The sequence below is a fragment of the Callithrix jacchus genome, chromosome 9, assembly GCF_049354715.1.
Source record: "Callithrix jacchus isolate 240 chromosome 9, calJac240_pri, whole genome shotgun sequence".
In the NCBI taxonomy this organism is placed as follows: Eukaryota; Metazoa; Chordata; class Mammalia; order Primates; family Cebidae; genus Callithrix; species Callithrix jacchus.
This window is the reverse complement of record NC_133510.1, coordinates 71,226,335-71,244,609: the sequence shown is the minus strand read 5'-3', so window position 1 is coordinate 71,244,609 and position 18,275 is coordinate 71,226,335. Positions and strand designations below refer to the sequence as shown.

The 18,275-nt window shown below is 46.6% G+C and overlaps 1 long non-coding RNA gene across 2 annotated transcripts in view; it reads right to left on the bottom strand.

Annotated features, from left to right (window-relative positions):
* Nucleotides 1–433: 433 nt before the first annotated feature.
* Nucleotides 434–18,275, bottom strand: part of LOC118144257 (uncharacterized) — a 114,624-nt gene continuing 96,782 nt past the window's right edge. For both annotated transcript variants that reach the window (XR_004728887.3, XR_004728889.3), the window contains 2 exons: nucleotides 7,349–7,446; nucleotides 434–552 (listed from right to left, as the gene is read on the bottom strand). This is a non-coding gene — a long non-coding RNA (uncharacterized LOC118144257). The remainder of the gene's footprint in view (nucleotides 553–7,348; nucleotides 7,447–18,275) is intronic.

The window sequence follows — 18,275 nt, the reverse complement described above, 5'->3', positions numbered from 1 at the left end:
GGAAACCTAGTCAGCCCCTCAAAGCGGAAAACTGCCCCCAAAGGAGAAAACTGCTCAAAGCACTATAAAATAGTAACCAATGTAAATATGTCTCACGCCAGATGAATTAGTTCTTTGAACACAGATTATGTGACCCTTTCCTTTGTTCCCTCGTAAAGAGCACTTTCTAGTTTGTCTTTAACCTATAGTAAACACACACTAGCTGCCTGGTTAGTTTACCTTTAACCAGTGAAAGAACATAGAGCATCTGCTTGTAAAACTTATCACTGGAAAGTCAAGAATAAATATGTAGGTCAGAGTCCGCTCTGAACTCTCAGCTAGAAATGCTGTGAGACCCCTGGTGCTCCACTCTGAACCCATTTTTGCGCGCGCACGCTCCCTCCCTCCCTCCCTCCCTCCCTCCCTCCCTCCCTCCCTCCCTCTCTCTCTCTCTCTCTCTCTCTCTCTCTCTCTCTCTCTCTCTCGCTGTGGCTGTTTCTTAATTCCTTCAATGCCACCTGGGTTGGGGTCTCCATGGCTGAGCTGGTCTTGGCACAGCGTTGTTCACGGCAGCTGAAAGATAGCAGCAACACAAATGTCTACTGACAGATAAATATGTGGTCTCTCCATACAGTCAAACGTTATTCAGCCTTAAAAAGGAAGGAAATTCTGACACATGCTAGCACATGGATGAACCTTGAGGATGTTATGCAAAGTGAAATAAGCCAGTCACAAAAAGAAAATTACTGTATGATTTCACTTATGTGTAGGACCTAGAGTAATCAGATTCACAGAGACAGAAAGTAGAGTGGTGGTGGCCAGGAGCTGGGAGAGCCAGTAACGGCTTATTTAATGGGGACGGAGTTTTAGTTTGGCAGGATTTAGTGAGTACCAGAGTTTGGCTGCACAAAAATACGAATGTACTTCCACTAAATTGTGTACTTTAAAATGGTTATGGAAAATTTCATATGTGTTTACCACATTTACATTTTTTTTACATTGAAAATGTATATTTATTGAGCACCTCTGTGCTAGGTATGATGATATGATTATGAACACCGTAGTTATAAAAAACACTCTTAGGGAGATAAAATTCTAAGTGTAAAAACTAGCATAGATAGGCAATAATAGACACAGACCCACAGGACTCAGACAGTAGGCTTATTAGACACAGATTATAGATTTCAGCAGGGAACTAGAAATTATTAAAATTACTAATTACTAAATTTGTTTAGTAATTAATTTAGCCAATCAGCTAATTTACTAATTACTGAAAATTACATATCTGAAAAAGAACCAGAATGTAGTAGAAAGAGATGGCAGAAAAGGACACCTAAAGCCTGGCTTTTAGACAGTCCTCTTGGCAGATGAGGGATAGAAGGGCACTTCCTGGCCAGGTGTGGTGGCTCATGCCTGTAGTCGCAGCTACTCAGGAGGCTGAGACAGGGGAATCACTTGAACCCAGGAGGCAGAGGTTGCAGTGAGCAGATACTGCACCACTGCACTCCAACCTGGGCCACAGAGCAAGACTCCATCTCAAAAAAACAAATAGAAGGGTGCAGCGGCTCACGCCTGTAGTCCCAGCACTTTGGGAGGCCACGGTGGGTGAACCACTTGAGGTCAAGAGTTTGAGACTAGCTTGGCCATACCCTGGCTAAAAATACAAAATTTTTGTCTCTACTAAAAATACAAAAATTAGCTGGGCATGGTGGCAGGCATCTGTAACCTCAGCTACTCGGGAGGCTGAGGCAGGAGAATTGCTTGATCCCGGGAGGCAGAGGTTGCAGTGAACCACTGCACTCCAGCCTGGGTGACAGAGTGAGATTCCATCTCAAAAAAATTAAATAAAGCCTATCTTTTAAACAGTTCCCCTAGCAGATGAGGGATAGAAGAGTGCTTCCTTACCCTGGTAGCTCTGAGTGTCCAGTCTGTGCCCTTGACCACCGCACTTGATGGGGACACAGTAGAGGAGCCTGCACTGCATGCTGTACTGAAGATCCCACCCACACAGTGAGAGTTCCCTCTAGCCTGCACTTTGGGTTGGATGCATCCTGAGCTCTCAAAGCATCGCATGCTAAGGTTCCACCCTGCCCTTGGCTGGGAACTGTGCCTTGGTCTTCTGTCTCCAGGGTGCTGGGGGCAGAGCCTGACATGGAGTGAGCACTCCATAGATGCTTGTTCAATTTCCTGGGAACTCAGCAGGCTAGGCCTAACATCACTGCCTGGCAGGTGTAGGGACTCATCAACCCGTGCCTGCTGCTTTTACAGAAAGGGGAGAGGGAGACAGGAGGGAGTGAATGGAGAGTTGTCCTTTTAATAAGGAGGGCCAGGGACTGTAATAGGGGCCCCAGCATAATTTATCTCAGGAAACAGCAGAGGCCCCTCTCCTCTGGCACCCATAGCCTGGCCTTACTTCTCTTCCCTCTTCTTTACAGTTTGAAATTTTGTCTAAGCCAGCAATAGGCTGCCAAAGACTTCAAACTCTTTCACCTTCTACTATAATTCCAGCTCCTTACGCGGGCAAGATTCTTGACTGGGACAGAATAACCAGCATGGAATGCTGGGAAACTCAGAACCACACATGCTGCAAATGCAGGGAAGAAGTGCGGCTTGCCACTGCGCTCAAAATACTTCTGAGGACATGAAACTCTACCACTGGTCTGAGTAATTCTCCACCCTTCCTCCATACCTCCACTGTAAACCAGGATACAGCATGGCCAGTGAGTCCCAGCCCTGCAGAGAGAGCTCTACCCGGCTCCTGTTCATGCCCAAGGTATTTATTCACTTATTCAACAGCCATGTGGGAAGCCACCGCTTCAGAACGCTGACTGCGCAGAGGAGGACACGAAGCCAGGTTCTCAGCTGCCTGGAACTGGCTTTCCCTGCCTGATCCAGGGGTCTCCTGAGGCAGGAAGTTCTTTGAAGGGGACTGATAGCCCTTCAGAAGCCTAAGTAGAGAGCTGCTCTCTTGGGGGTAGATATACAGGGACTGATGCTTTGGAGGGCCTCTGTTTTTGTGGGGGCAACTGTGAACTCAGGGCCCCAGGCTACAGCATTCAAAGTTTTTTACTTTCTTTTTAAACATAACTTTCTCCTTTGAATTTTCAACTGAAACATAAAGCTGGCAGAATCCAAGAACGTGCCTCTGGATTGCTGAGGCTGATCATCCACTCAGGAGATGGGGAGACATGGACAGTTACAGAATCTTCTCACCAATAGGGGGTGCCCTCGAGCCCTTTTTAGGCTGAGCCTTTGGCAGGAGATTGCAGGGTCCAGATTCCAGAGCAAAGGGCCAGGTGTCAGCCATGGGGACTGAGGCAACCTGAAAGCCAGACGCCAGACTCAGCTGTCCCTCCTGGCCTCCCCACCCATGAATCCCTGGTGCACAGCAGGTGCTAGATGAAGTTTAGAAGAAAGAACCCCAGGGTAAATGGGAACAAGAAGGCTCTACATTCCCACACTGGAGGGAAGAGAAGACAGAGCAGCTGGGATTTGAGTGTTTGCTACGGTTACAGCCTAAAGACCCCGGAGCCCAGGCACTGCTCCAAGTGCCTTGAAAGATGCTTGATCTTAAGCCTTACAATAGTCCAATGAGGAATGGATGATCTCTTTAATGAGGGAGGAAAAAAAGGCTCAGAGAGTTCAGGGGATTCCCCCAAGGTCATATAAAACTATGAACAGCCAGGATGGTGTTGATGCAGGCCTGTCTGCCTCCCAAGGCTGCCCAAGCTCAATCACCCCCAACCACTTCTGCTTTTGCAATAATAGCCTTATGCCACATATTCTACCAGTTGCTTTATGAAAGAAAGTCAAGTAAACTTTAGCCATATCCCAAGCCGTAATAGGTAGCTCTTATTCAAAATACCCTGTAAGTCAGGTCACGCAAGATCAGAAATGCACCCACAACAGTTACAGCTGCTGTGCTAGCCACTGTTTTGGGAAACTCAGCCTAGGAATATGAGTGAAGAGACAACTCACAAAGAAAAGCAAATCACTGGCACACAGGGAGCCCTGAGCAATTCAGAGTCAGATGCAACTAGAGTGTGTGGCCACCTGACCTGCTGATTTCCCAGTATGCTTAATGGATCCATGATGTCGGGTCCACAAAGGAAGCCTTCCCTTCCTGCCTCCCACGCTCTGTGGCTCAAGTATTTACCAAAAACACAGCAGTGCACTGGATACCAGCAGAGATACAAAGAGAGAAAAACAGTTCTCCCTTCTCAAGGCAGGTTGGACAACATCAATATTTGCAGTTGTGGGGCACGGGTGGAGTATGTGTGCCTGCCCAGAATTTACAGACGAACAGATGGGAGAGGGAATGATTCTAGCTGAAAGACCAATAATTCACACCTACAAGGTACACTGAACTGCAGCCTAGACAACACAGCAAGGCTCTGTCTCTACAAAAAATTTAAAAATTAGCCAGGTGTGGTGGCATGTGCCTATAGTGTCAGCTACCCAGGAGGCTGAGGCGGGAGGATCACTTGAGCCCAGAAGTTTAAAATTACAGTAAACTGTGATCACATCACTGCACTCCAGCCTGGGCATTAGAACAAGGCCCTATCTCTAAAACAAAACAAGGTAAGATGTTTACTTAAAAATCAATGTATGAAAATTCAAAATATATTAGCTAATAAACCCCACTGGGGCTTCAAAAAAAGTTACCTAAACCAAGTGAAACTTGTACACTGTGAAAAGGATGACTCAAAATTAGAACTTTTGATTTCATTTATATTAATATGTTGAAAATCATAATCATCATAGATGTTGAAATGGCATTTGACAAAATTTACTACAAAATTTATAAAAGAAACTTATCAAATTAGAAGGAGGGGTACCTCCTTAAATTACACACAATAAAGGAAATTACACCCAGACACATACCCATCAAGCCAAAGCCCAGCATCATTTGTAAGGGATGGAAGCAACAGAAGCTTCCATCAACCTTTGGAACAAAAGAATGTCCTCTGTTACCACTATTATTTTGGAGCCCCTAGCTGATGAAACTAGACAAGGAGGAAAGTAAGACATTAAAGAAAAAAAGCAGAAGATGAAATAGTTATATTTACTCTGAAAAATGAGGCAGACAGATTTTGCTAAGGAGTTGGGTACAAAAGTAACATACTAAACAGCCTTCTTTTTCTTAATTTTTAAACTGTACAGATGGGGCCGGCCATAGCTCATGCCTGTAATCCCAGCACTTTGGGATACCAAGGCAGGTGGATTGCTTGAGGCCAGGAGTTCAATACCAGCCTGGAAAACATGGCAAAACCCTGACTCTACTAATAATACAAAATTAGCCAGGTGTGGTGACATACACCTCTCATACCAGGTACATGGGAGGCTGAGGCATGAGAACTGCTTGAACCTGGGAGGTGGAGGTTGCAGTGAGCCAGAACTACACTACTGCACTCCAGCCTGGGTGACAGAGCAAGACCCTGTCTCAAAAAAAAAAAAAAGAGAGATGGGGTCTCACTATGCTGCCCAGGCTAGTCTCATACTCCTGGGCTCAAGCAATCCTTATGCCTCAGTCTCCCAACGTGCTAGGATTACAGGCCTAAGCCACCAAGCCTGGCCTCAGTCTTCCTATGTACAAACAAGCAGTTAGAAATGAGAAGAAAATATCCCATTTGCAACATCACACCCCAAAAAAACAAAGCTCTCAGAAATAAATGTGCTAAAATATGCACACACAATCCATATGAAGAAATCTTTCAATGAAACACTTTGAATGCAAAGAAAGCCATGCTGTACTTGGTATCGAGAAAGGTACAACATTAAAAAATATATCACAGCCAGATGTGGTGGCTTACACCTGTAATCCCAGAACTTTGGAAGGCCGAGGTGGGCGGATCACAAGTTCAGGAGTTTGAGACCAGCCTGAGCAGCATGGCGAAACCCTGTCTCTGCTAAAAATACAAAAAAATTAGCCAGCCATGATGGCCTGCATCTGTAGCCTCAGTTGCTCGAGAGGCTGAGGCAGGAGAATCACTTGAACCCAGCAGGCACAGGTTGCAGTGAGCCGAGATTGCACCACTGCACTCCAGCCTGGGTGACAGAGTGAGACTCCATCTCAAAAAGCAAACAAAGATATCACTATCAATATTAAGTGGGGGTGTGTGGAAGTAGAGCCTTCATACATGCTGGGGGAACATAAGACAGCATGGCCACTCCAAAAGACAGTTTGGCAGTTTCTTAAAAGGTAAATATAAATTTACCTTATGGAGCCGGATGCAGTGGCTCAGGTCACTGCTGAGATTATACTCAGCATTTTGGGAAGCCAAGGTGGGTAGATCACCTGAAGTCAGGAGTCCAAGACAAAGCTTCACCAACATGGTGAAACCCCGTCTCTACCAAAAATACAATAAAACTAGCCCAATGTGGTGGCAGTTGCCTGTATTCCCAGCTACATGGGAGGCTGAGGCAGGAGAATCACTTGCAACTGGAAGGCAGAGGTTGCAATGAGCTAAGATCATACCACTGCACTCCAGCCTGGGTGACAGAGGGAGACTCTGTCTCAAAAAGCAAAAAAATTAGTTAGGTGTGGTGGCACATGCCTGTAATCCTAGCTACTTGGGTGACTGAGGCAGAAGAATCACTTGAACTGGGAGGTGTAGGCTGCAGGGAATCAAGATCATGCCACTGTACTCCATCTTAGGCAACTGAGTGAGACTGTCTCCAAAATAAATAAATAAAAATAAAGTGTCAACATCAGTGGCTCTTTGTATACTCACAGAACGGTGCATCCTTCACCACAATTGATTTTAGAACACTTTTTTTCCCCAACAAGGAACCCTGTTAACCTTAGTCATCACACCCCTCCCCCCAGTTCTTCCTCCTCCCTCCCCAGCACTAGGTGACCAGTAATCTGCTCCCTGTCTCTCTAGATTTTCCCTTTCTGGACATTTCATATCAATGGGATCATACAATATGTGGCCCTTTGTGACTGGCTGCTTGGACTTGGCATAAAGTAGGAGGCTCACCCACATATGGCCTGTGTCTGTGCTTCATTCCTTTTCACTGCCTTATTGCCCAAGTGATATCATAAGCACTGCAGGTGAACTGTGAAAAGTTAGAGTGTGTGTTGTAATCCCTAGAACAATTGCTAAAGAAAGCATATATGGCTAAAAACAAAGAGCAAAAAGATACAGCCGAAAAGCGACTAGAGATGAAAGGATATGTGAAAAATCACTCCATTCATCCAAAAGGTGGCAGGAAAGGAAGAACAAAAAACAAGAGAGGAATAGGCCAGGCACGCTGGCTTACTACTAAAAATACAAAAAAAAAAAAATTAAGGAGAAATAGGCCAGGTACACTGGCTCACTACTAGAAATACAAAAAAAAATTAGCCAGGCACGGTGGCACACACCTGTAATCCCAGCTACTCAGGAGGCCAAGGCAGGAGACTTGCTTCAATCCGGGAGGCAGAGGTTGCAGTGAGCCGAGATCATGCCACTGTGCTCCAGCCTGGGTGACAGAACACAAATGGCATACATTAGAAATTCCATTGAAAGTGAACTAAACACTCCAACTGAAAGTGAAATAGTGAGACTGAATTTTAAGAAACACAAACAAAAACATGACCCACCTATACAATGTGTAGAAGAGGCACCCTTGAAATACAAAAACACAGATAAGATGAAAACAACAGGATGAAAAAATATCTATGTGAACATTAATTATAAGAAAGCTCTATTAACATCAAATAAATAGAAAAGTAATATGTGGGCTTCCTACTTTTTTGATGGAACAATTGAAAACTGAGAATATGGGGTTGGTGTGGTGGCTCACGTCTATAATCCCAGCACTTTGCAAGGCCAAGGCGGGCAGATCACCTGAGGTCAGGAGTTCAAGACCAGCCTGGCCAACACGGTGAAACCCTGTCTCTACAAAAAATACAAAAATTAGCCAGGCACAATGGCAGGTGCCTTTAACCCCAGCTACTTGGGAGCCTGAGGTGGGAGAATGGCTTGAATCTGGGAGGCGCAGGTTGCAGTGAGCTGAGATCATGCCGTATACTCCAGCCTGGGTGACAGAGCAAGATGCCATCTCAAAAACAAACAAACAAAAAAAAAACACCAAGAATGATACTCTTTAAATTGCTGCATTTTGTGGTATGTGAATTACATGTCAATTTCTTAAAAGACTGGTTGGAGAAGGAAAACACTGCAAATGATATTTTGGTTTTTTAATTAAACAAGAGAGTTCTTCCTCTCTCCCCCCAAAAAAGTCCTCTTTCAGTTTCTGTGAACTTCCTCCTTCCCTCCCCTATCCATCCACCCAGAGGAACTTTTATCTGTTCCCACCCAAACAAATTAGAGGCCTCTGTTTGTCTTTTAATTTGAGGCCTGGTAGGTAAATTAGAAGTCCCAAGTCAAAAAAGAAGCATCCCAGAGCCCTGTTCCATCTGAGTCTCCCACACCCCATGACTCACTTTGCCCTGTAACACGCTTCCCTTCCAGTTTACCATCTGTAAGAAAGAATAAACTTATTTTTCTTATTTACCAATAATTTACATAAACCAAACATTGCAAACAAGGGTGTCCTTAGCAACCTAATCTCATTCTCTTCAGATACCAACTGCTCTCCAGTAAAGAGATAGTCCTTTTCCAGACAACATAAATTCACTTGGAAATCTCACTTAAAACAGAAAAGTTAAGGTCTTCAAAGGTTTGCCATGGGCAAAGCATTTGCAGGAATGCAGGGGGCTGAAGGTCAAAGGCAAGGAAAACAAGGCACATATTCTTTCATCCTGATTTCCTCTGTCCTTGTACACGCATGGTCAGTGATTAGTAAGGTCACCTGGCAGTGACAAAAATCTGCTTTTGAAGTTTTTTTTTTTGAGACAGAGTCTTGTTCTGTGTCCCAGACAGGAGTGCAGTGGCACGATCTCAGCTCACCGCAATCTTCATCTCATGGTTTCAAGAGATTCTCCTACCTCAGCCTCCTGAGTAGCTGGGATTACAGGCACCCATCACCATGCCTGGCTAATTTTTGTGTTTTTTAGTACAGGCGGGGTTTCACCATGTTGTCCAAACTAGTCTTAAATTATCACAGGAGAAACACCATGTGATCTGCCCACCTCGACCTCCCAAAGTGCTGAGATTACAGGCATGAGCAACCTCACCTGGCCAGTTCAGTTTTCTCTAACTGAAGTAACAAAACAGGTATAATCCAAAATCACAGATACATCAAAAATGTTTAAACAGTGTTGGAGGCCAGGTGCAGTGGCTAATGAGTGTAATCCCAACACCCTGGGAGGCAGGAGGATCACTTGAGAACAAAAGTTCAAGACCATCTTGGCCAACACAGTGAGACCTCATATCTATAAAACATTTTTTAATGATACTGGAAAATGCTAACTTGGGTAGTGATCATTTAAATGCGTCATTGCCCTGGCCTTCTGGGTTTTACTCTGAACCTTGTGACAGATGATTAAATCATGTGTCCAAGTTCAGGGACTTCCTGTTGTATAGAGATGATGCTCCCTGGAGCACCCCGCTCCAATCCCCCTCCCTTCAACTTGTCCCAGTGTATCATATTCAACCCAGACCAGGGAAAGCCCCACTCATGTCATCAGCCCTGCCAGGCCAACAGCATAGAAAAGATCCCTGCAAAGGGCAGGGTGACTCAGTTCACCTACATGGTGCCTGTCTTGCACTCTCTCCAGCTGCCTGTCTTGCACTCTCTCCAGACCTGGGCCAGTGTACAAACTACACAGCCAGGGCCCGGTGCTCAGAAGGGTCCCTAACGCTTGCTTGAATGCTCTGCTGCTTGAATCTTTTTTTTTTCTTTGAGACAGTCTCTCACTGTCACCCAGACTGGAGTGCAATGGCATGATCTCGGCTCACTGCAACCTCCACCTCCCAGGACCAAGCGACTCTCCTGCCTCAGCCTCCCCAGTAGCAGGGATTACAGGTGCCCACCACCCCACCCAGCTATTTTTAATTTTTTTATTTTTTAGTAGAGACAGGATTTTACCATGTTAGCCAGGCTGGTCTCGAGCTCCTGAACTCGTGATCCACCTGCATTGGCCTCCCAAAGTGCTGGGATTACAGGCATGAGCCACTGCGCCCAGCCCACTTGAACCTTAATTTTTGAAAATTATTTTCATTTTATGCTGATCCCTGCAAATTAAGTAGCTGTTCCTACTTCACAGTCACTTAATGAAGGTTCTTGGGTAGCTAGAATAGGCCGGGGTTTAAAGTAAGGGGCTGGCCAGCATAGAGCCCCTCCAACAGGGAGACCTTTCCCTCGCTCTAAAGTAACCCTCTCAGAGCCATTTCCTAATGGATCCTGAAACAGCCTGGTGACCTGCCCTCAACTGTTTTAATCATTGGCTGTCCCCATCTTCAAGAGCGGGTACATTTCACATAAGTCCATAATTAATACTAACAAAAGGGGCCATGCCCATGGGCTGGAGTCCTGTCATGGGCATTCTGTGTTCCAGGTCCTTGGGAGGCACAAGACCCAGATCTGTCCTTAGAGTATGACTATAGATCACTCTAGAGCAGCCTGTCCTGAGCAGGACAAAACCCAGCAACCCTTTTGGTCAATGCTGGAATGTCTCCCAGGCATGAGCAATGGTGGTGTTTGCAGGATGGTTGGCAGCGGGCCAGCTGTGCCTCAGTGGCTCTGGCAGTTCAAAGCCACAACCCAGACAACTTCCCCTGGGCTCCAACCAGCCTGGCTAACTGGGGACAGCCATTCCCAGCTGCACTCAGGCATCTGAAAGACCCTTCCTTTCCTGCGAAGCCTCTTGCAGAGTTTCAGGAAAGAAGAAGAAACAGTAAGGGGAAACCACAAAACCATGTATCTCTAATAGTATCACCTCTTGGTCCGTGGGGGAGGGGGAGGGTGCGTCCCATGTTGAATTTCATCCTGAAGCCACCCCGGTGGGGATAGAAACAATGCCATTTGCTCCATCTCACAAACAACATCGCATCAGCCCCCCGGGAGATGAAGCCAGGGACTGAGACTGGCTAGCAAAAGCCAGGACCAAGACTGACAGGACCTCTCTGACTTGGAAGCCTTAGGACAGGCTGTTGGTGTCTGCAGATCCTGGTCTAGTGTAGCCTGTGTGATCAGCCAGGGCTGAGGTTCCCTCTGCTGACAGAGCTTTCCCTCTTAAGAACACTAGTGGGGCCATAGCCCCATCATATCATCTATCCCTGGGAACACTCTTTTCCAGAGAACTCCAATGAGGAAGAGAAAGTGGGGACCACTGACTTCCGTGTCTCTGAAAATAGCTTTGTAAAAGTATGTAAGGACCCAACACTGTGCTTATAATCAGACAGTTCAGGACCCTCTGCTCTGAGAGCATCAACATGGGCCATATCTCCTTTTCCTGTTTGAGTCTCAAACTCTGCCTTTGCAACCTTGTTTCGAAGGCTAAGCTTCCAGCCAGAACAAGTGCCCACACTCTGCTCTCCCAACCCCATGCCCCTGCCATAGCCAGGAAGGCTGAGGACAGACAGGGTTTTTGCTCCCCTAGTCAGAGCTGACCATGACTGAAGGACCCTCAGAGACAGGCAGAGCCCTTTGTCCTTTTTTATCACTGTGCTGACCACCTTGGGAGCTGATTATGCTCCTTAAACCTTCTGGGAACACTTAAGGGCCCCAGCACTGCAAAAAGGATTAAGTCAACAGAGAGGAGACATGTTTTTCCAATTAGTTATAACCACCCATGTTGGAGTTTTTGCAAAACTGGCCGGTTGCTTTTTCATTACCCAAAATTCCTCATTATTTCTTTCCGCATAAATAATTTCACAAAGTTTTCAAGTAAATTTGGCACTAAAGGCCCGTGACCATGGAATAAACAGGACGCTCACAGTGAAATGCTAAAGCCAAAATCTTCTCTTCCATGTGCCATGCTATGAGAAAGGAGACGGAAAGTAACTTCCACCTACCAAACTTCCCTACCTCAGGCTTCTTAAGACACACATCAACTGTGCAACGATGTTTGTGTTGGGATATGCATTTTACTATATACGTGCATCTTTAAAAAGATTTTTCCCGGCCAGTTCTGGTAGCTCATGCCTGTAATCCCAGCACTTTGGGAGGCCGAGATGGGCAGATCATAAGGTCAAGAGATCAATACCATCCTGGCCAACATAGTGAAACCCCATCTCTACTATAAAATACAAAAATTAGCTGGGCATGGTGGCATGTGCCTATAGTCCCAGCTACTCAGGAAGCTGAGGCAGGAGAATTGCTTGAACCCGGGAGGCGGAGGTCACACTTAAGACAGAATAGGTCTCGCAATGGGCAGAGCAGCCCTGGAAGCAGGTGACTCATAATGGCAGGAATAAATATTTTAGCAAGTGCATCAACACACGGGAGGAATTTAACAAGACTGTTCTTTTTTTTTTTGCGATGGAGTCTTGCTTTGTCACCCAGGCTGAAGGGCTGCCGTGGTTCAATCTCAGCTCACTGCAACCTCCACCTCCTAGGTTCAAACAATTCTCCTTCCTCAGCCTCCTAAGTAGATGGGATTATAGGTGCACACCAACACCCCCAGATAATTTTTGTATTTTTAGTAGAGATGGTGTTTCACCATGTTGGCCAGGCTGGTCTCAAACACCTGACCTTAGGTGATCCGCCCGCTTTGGCCTCCCAAAGTGCTGAGATTACAGGTGTGAGCCACTGTGCCCAGTCACAGGGCTTTTTAAAAAGGGAACTTGATATCACTACCTTGCAACGGCCCAGTATCAAGGATTGCCCTGGACATCCAGGAGGCAGAGCAGCTCCATTCCTCCACATGGGCTTTTCCAGCCTTCCTCTCTTCTCCTCCTCAGAAACCTGGGGCATGCAGGGACCCCTTGGTCCTGGTCCCCTGGGCTCCAGGATCCCCACTCGAGGGAGCCTTCTCCAGTTCACAACCAGCGTCACAGGCAGCTCTGACCCCTCTTGTGCCCCAGGTGTCTCTGGGCCAGAAAGCTGTAGATCTGTGGCTGCCAAACCTGGTTGATGATGAGACTCACTGGAGAGCTATTTAAAAGCTTAGACTTTCTTGAGCCCCCAGCACGTGGATCCTAATTAAAGATATTGGGTAGGGACCAGATAAAAACAGCCCAGGTGGAGCTGATAATTAGCTACATGCAGGAGTCCTCCACGCAGGGCAACCAGGCTTAGCTGTGCTCTGGGAAAATTTTCACCTACAAGTAATGCACAGCTGTCCGTTGGAAGACCCCAGGGCAGGCCCTGACTCTGACTCTTTTTTCTTGAGACTGAGTCTCACTCTGTGGCCCAAGCTGGAATACAGGATCACTATCTGGGCTTGCTGCAACCACCACCTCCTGGGTTCAAGCAATTCTCCTGCTTCAGCTCCTGAGTAGCTGGGACCACAGGCATGTACCACCATGCCTTGCTAATTTTTGTATTATTAATAGGGACAGGGTTTCACCATGTTGAGCAGTCTGGTCACAAACTCCTGGCTTCAGGAGATCAGCCTGCCTGGGCCACACAAATTGCTGGAATGACAGGTGTGAGCCACTGTGCCCGGCCTGACCCACTTTATAAAATGAGCAGTACCCACTGAAGGAAAGTGTCTAGCTCGGCCTTCTCCCAGGCTCACAGGACATGGAATTAGGTGCCAACAGACCCTTTGGAGAAACTCCTTTCCCTGTCCTGTGTGACCAGGAGGAAAGGAGGCTTAGTGGTCTGGTATTTCTGGATGTACAGCCTCTTCGTTTCTTCCTTATCTTTCTTGCCCATATCACATCTCAGGTCGCTTGGATCAGGGACAGAACTAGATTGTACCCCTCTGAGTGGCCGCTTACTACACTTTAGGGCCAGGTAACTGGTTTAGTGAGTTCCAGGTTCACAGAGTGAGAAGAACTGCTCAGGATGGGTCATCCCCAGAGCCTCCCCCATGCCAGATTGAGGTGATTTCGGTGACAAGATTTAGAGCAGATTTTGGACTCTTGAGTTGATGTTATAATGGGATGAGGCCTTGGGGCAGGGTGAAAGTATTTTGTATTTGGGATGAACACACATCTTCAGGGTCTAGAGGGCTGACTAGGTAGGCAGACTGTCCCTCCCCACACAACCCACACAACGATGTCCATGCTCTAATCCTGAGAACCTCTGAATATGTCACCTTATATAGCAAAAAGAACTTTGCCAGTGGGATTAGCAAGGGGTTTGAGATGGGGAGATTGGCCTGGATACCCAGGTGAGCCCAATCTAACCACACACATTCTTAAAAGCACAGGGCTTTCTCAGGCTTAAACAGGAACGTAAGGAGGAATGGGAGGTCCAAGAAGTCACCACGCCGCACAGCGAGCAACCATGTGCTCGTTCACCTCGTGTATCCCCAGAGCCTGGAATCCAGCAGGCGCTTGGCCACAGAAAGGCCAATAAAGTGAACTTTTGTGGTTTATTTTTGTTTTTGAGATGGAGTTTTGCTCTTGTTGCCCAAGCTGGAGTGCAATGGTGCAGTGTTGGCTCACTGCAACCTCTGCCTCCCGAGTTCAAGTGATTCTCCTGTCTCAGCCTCTCGAGTAGCAAGCACCACCACACCCAGATAATTTTTTTGTATTTTTAGTAGAAACCAGGTTTCACTGTTAGCCAGGCTGGTCTCAAACTCCTGACCTCAGCTGATCTGCCCGCCTCAGCCTCCCAAAGTGCTGGGATTACAGGTGTGAGCCACTAAAGTGAACTCTGAAGCACTGGATTCCAGCTAACAGCCATGTGGGTAAATTATTTAACCGCTCTGACCCCACATCATCCCGTTTCTACGGCTATCAGAAGTAAGGGCAGTGAAATAACCCACCCAAGGTCATTCAACTAATGAACAGTGGGGCTGGCCCCACTGCAAGCCCCTCAGAACCCATCTGGTTGCCAAATCCAGCACCCCCACCCCCACCTCAGCTTGGCCATAATGGGCAGAACTCCTGGGTAGACAGGGGTGAAGCTTCTCATGGTCCCGTTTTGCTCCTTTGCTTCATTCTGTGCCTTTGTTTTCTGGCAACTGGTTGTCATCCCATTCCCTGAGCACAGACCAGCAGGGGGTGCCAGTGCCCACGCAGAGACCCTCAGCTCCCAGAGCTGCCCTGGGGACAAGCTCCCATAGGGAAGGGCCTGGTCCTGGCCACCGGCAACAATAGAGTGTCTTTAAAGATGAGGGGCACCTAGTGGTTCATAACCTGGCTCTGCAGCCGGACAGAGCCCCTGGACAAAGGACTTCATCTCCATGGCTGCAGTTTTCACAGCTGTGAAAGTGGACAGGGGAAATGGACCTCCCAGGGGTACTGGGACAGTAAAATGAAGCAACTCACAAGATGGCTTCTAGACACTTAATTCTTAGTTGAACTTCCATTCTTCTTTTGTTTTGTTTTGTTTTTTGAGACAGAGTCTTGCTCTGTAGCACAGGCTGGAGTACAGTGGCACAGTCTCAGCTCACTGCAACCTCCGTTGGGTTGGTTGGGCTCAAGTGATTCTCCTGTGTCAGTCTCTCAAGTAGCTGGAATTACAGGCATGTACCACCACACCCAGCTAATTTTTGTATTTTCAGTATAGATGGGGTTTCACTCTGTTGGCCAGGCTGGTCTTGAACTCCTGACGTTGGCCTCCCAAAGTACTTAGATTACAGGCGTGAGCCACCGCGCCTAGCCTGAGACACACATTTTGAACTGTAGTTAATGAAATGCCTGCCAAAGTATGCAAAGGGGCAGTGGACGGAATTTCTACAACTTACTTTGAAATGCAACAAGAAATAAAATAAATAAGGTGGATGGATGGGTGGATACAGGGAAGGACAGGTGGCTCGAGCTGAGAGAAGGTGACTAGAGTCACCTGTTCATTGTGGAATCCACATGGTGGGTGCATGGTGTTCACTGCACAGTTCTTTCAATAACACAACATCTGGGACAGCTATAGGTTCCAGGGCCACAGCACAGCCTTCCTACACTGGAATGTCTGGGGGTGGCACCCTAGAATGATTCTGGGGCCCAGCTCTCTCCCACTCAGTGACAAGCAAACTTCCTCTCCCCTCACTCACAGAATATCACGAGGTCACTGTGAAAGCTGATGCTTCTTGGCCTGTAGTGCCTTTTTTCTCCACTTCATGCAGGCCCAGGGATGGCCTCAGAGGAGCGTGGGTAGAGCAAGGTGAAGTCACACCTCACTGCCTGATGACTGACACTCCCAGGCCCTGTGTACTGATGGTGATGTCTGCAATCCACGGCACACTGCCATGGTGTGAATAGAATGTTTGTGCCCTCTCCCGCCAAATTCATATGTTCCACTATATATGGTTAACTATAATTTATTGTATATTCTCAAGAAACTAGAAGAGGCCAGGTGTGGTGGCTCACTCCTTAATCCCAGCACTTTAGGAGGCTGAGGTGGGCAGGTGGCTTACCTTAGGAGTCTGAGATCAACCTAGGCAACATGGAGAAATCCTGTCTGTACAAAAAAAATGTGTGTCTGTGTATATATACACACATACACACATATATATACACATATATATGTGTATACACACACACACACACATACACACAAATTAGATAGGTATGGTGGTGTGTGCCTGTAGTCCCAGCTACTTGGGAGGCTGAGGTGGGAGGATCGCTTGAGCTCAGGGGGTGGAGGTTTCAGTGAGCCGAGATTGCACAACTGTACCCCAGCCTGGGTAACAGAGTGAGACCCCATCTCAAAAAAACAAAAACAAAAAACTTTATAAGATGATTTTCAATGTTTATAATACAAAGAATTGATAAATGAAATGGATATGCTAGTTATCCTGATTTGATCATTACATGTCATATGCATGTATTGAAATATCACCCTGTATCCCCTACATGTGTACAATTATTACATGTGAACTAAAAATAAAAGGGAAAAAATGTAAAAAGAAAATGAAACTTAATTCCCAAAGTGAAAGTGTTAGGAGGTGTGTCTTTTGGGAGGTGGTTAGGTCACATCAGTAAGGGTGGCGCCCTCCCTCATGAAAAGGATTAGTGTCCTTATAAAAAGGGTCCCCAGAGAGCTCTTTTGCCCCTTCCACCTTGCAAGGACTCAGTGAGGCAGAATTTGAGTCCTCACCAGACACTGAATCTCCCAGTGCCTCAATCTTGGACTTCCCAGCCCAGGAGATGGAGGCTGCAGTGAACTGTGATTGCACCACTACACTTCAGTGTAGGCAACAGAGCAAGACCCCATCTCAAAAAAAAATTATGAGCAATTCATTTCTGTTGTTTGTAAGTTACCTAGTCTACGGTATTTTAACAGCCTAAACTGATATACATTTATGATATATCATAACAGACTGATATACATTTCCAGCTCTCTAAAGGAGTCTTTAAGCACAGCCTCCATCTTGGATATAATAATAACAATAACTGCTTCCGCTACTACAGGCCAAGCATGCTGCCAGCTGCTATGACTTAATCCAGCTCATTTCATCCACATACCCCTGCCAGAGACCTGCTTCTGCCCTCCCTCTATAGGAGAAAAAAAAACCTGAGGCAGAAAAAGGCACTAAGTCTACAATAATCAAACCTGTGTGGTTCTGACATATATAGATCCAAAGGGTAGAATGAGTGTCCGGAAATAAACCCATACATCTATTTCCTTCCTTCCCTTCCTCCCTCCTTCCTTCCTTCCTTCTTTTTTTTTTTTTTTTTTTTTTTTTTTTTTTTTGACATGGAGTCTTGCTCTGTCACCCAGGTTGGAGCACAGTGGTATGATCTCAGCTCACTGCAACCTCCATCTGCCAGGTTCAGCCTACTGAGTAGCTGGGACTATAGGCATGTACCACCACACCCAGATAATTTTTGTATGTTTAGTAGAGACAGGGTTTCACCATGTTGGCCAGGCTGGTCTCGAACACCTGATCCCAGGTGATCTGCCTGCCTTGGCCTCCCCAAGTGTGGGATTAAAGGCATGAGCCACTGTGCCTGGCCCCAATAGCTTTTCAACAAGGGCCAATAAGATCATTCCATGGGAAAGGAATAATTCAATAAATAATGCCAGAACTATAAGAAAAAGAAGAAAGTTTGGGGCTGGGCACAGTGGCTCACGCCTGTAATCCCAGCACTTTGGGAGGCCAAGGTGGATGGATCACAAGGTCAGGAGTTCAAGACCAGCCTGGCCAAGATGGTGAAACCCCATCATCTCTACTAAAAATACAAAAAATTAGCCAGCCGTGGTGGCAGGTGCCTGTAATCCCAGCTACTCGGGAGGACTGAGGCAGAGAATTGCTTAAACTCGGGAGGCAGAGGTTGCAGTAAGCCGAAATTGTGCCACTGCACTCCAGCCTGGGTGAGAGAGCAGGACCCTGTCTCAAAAAA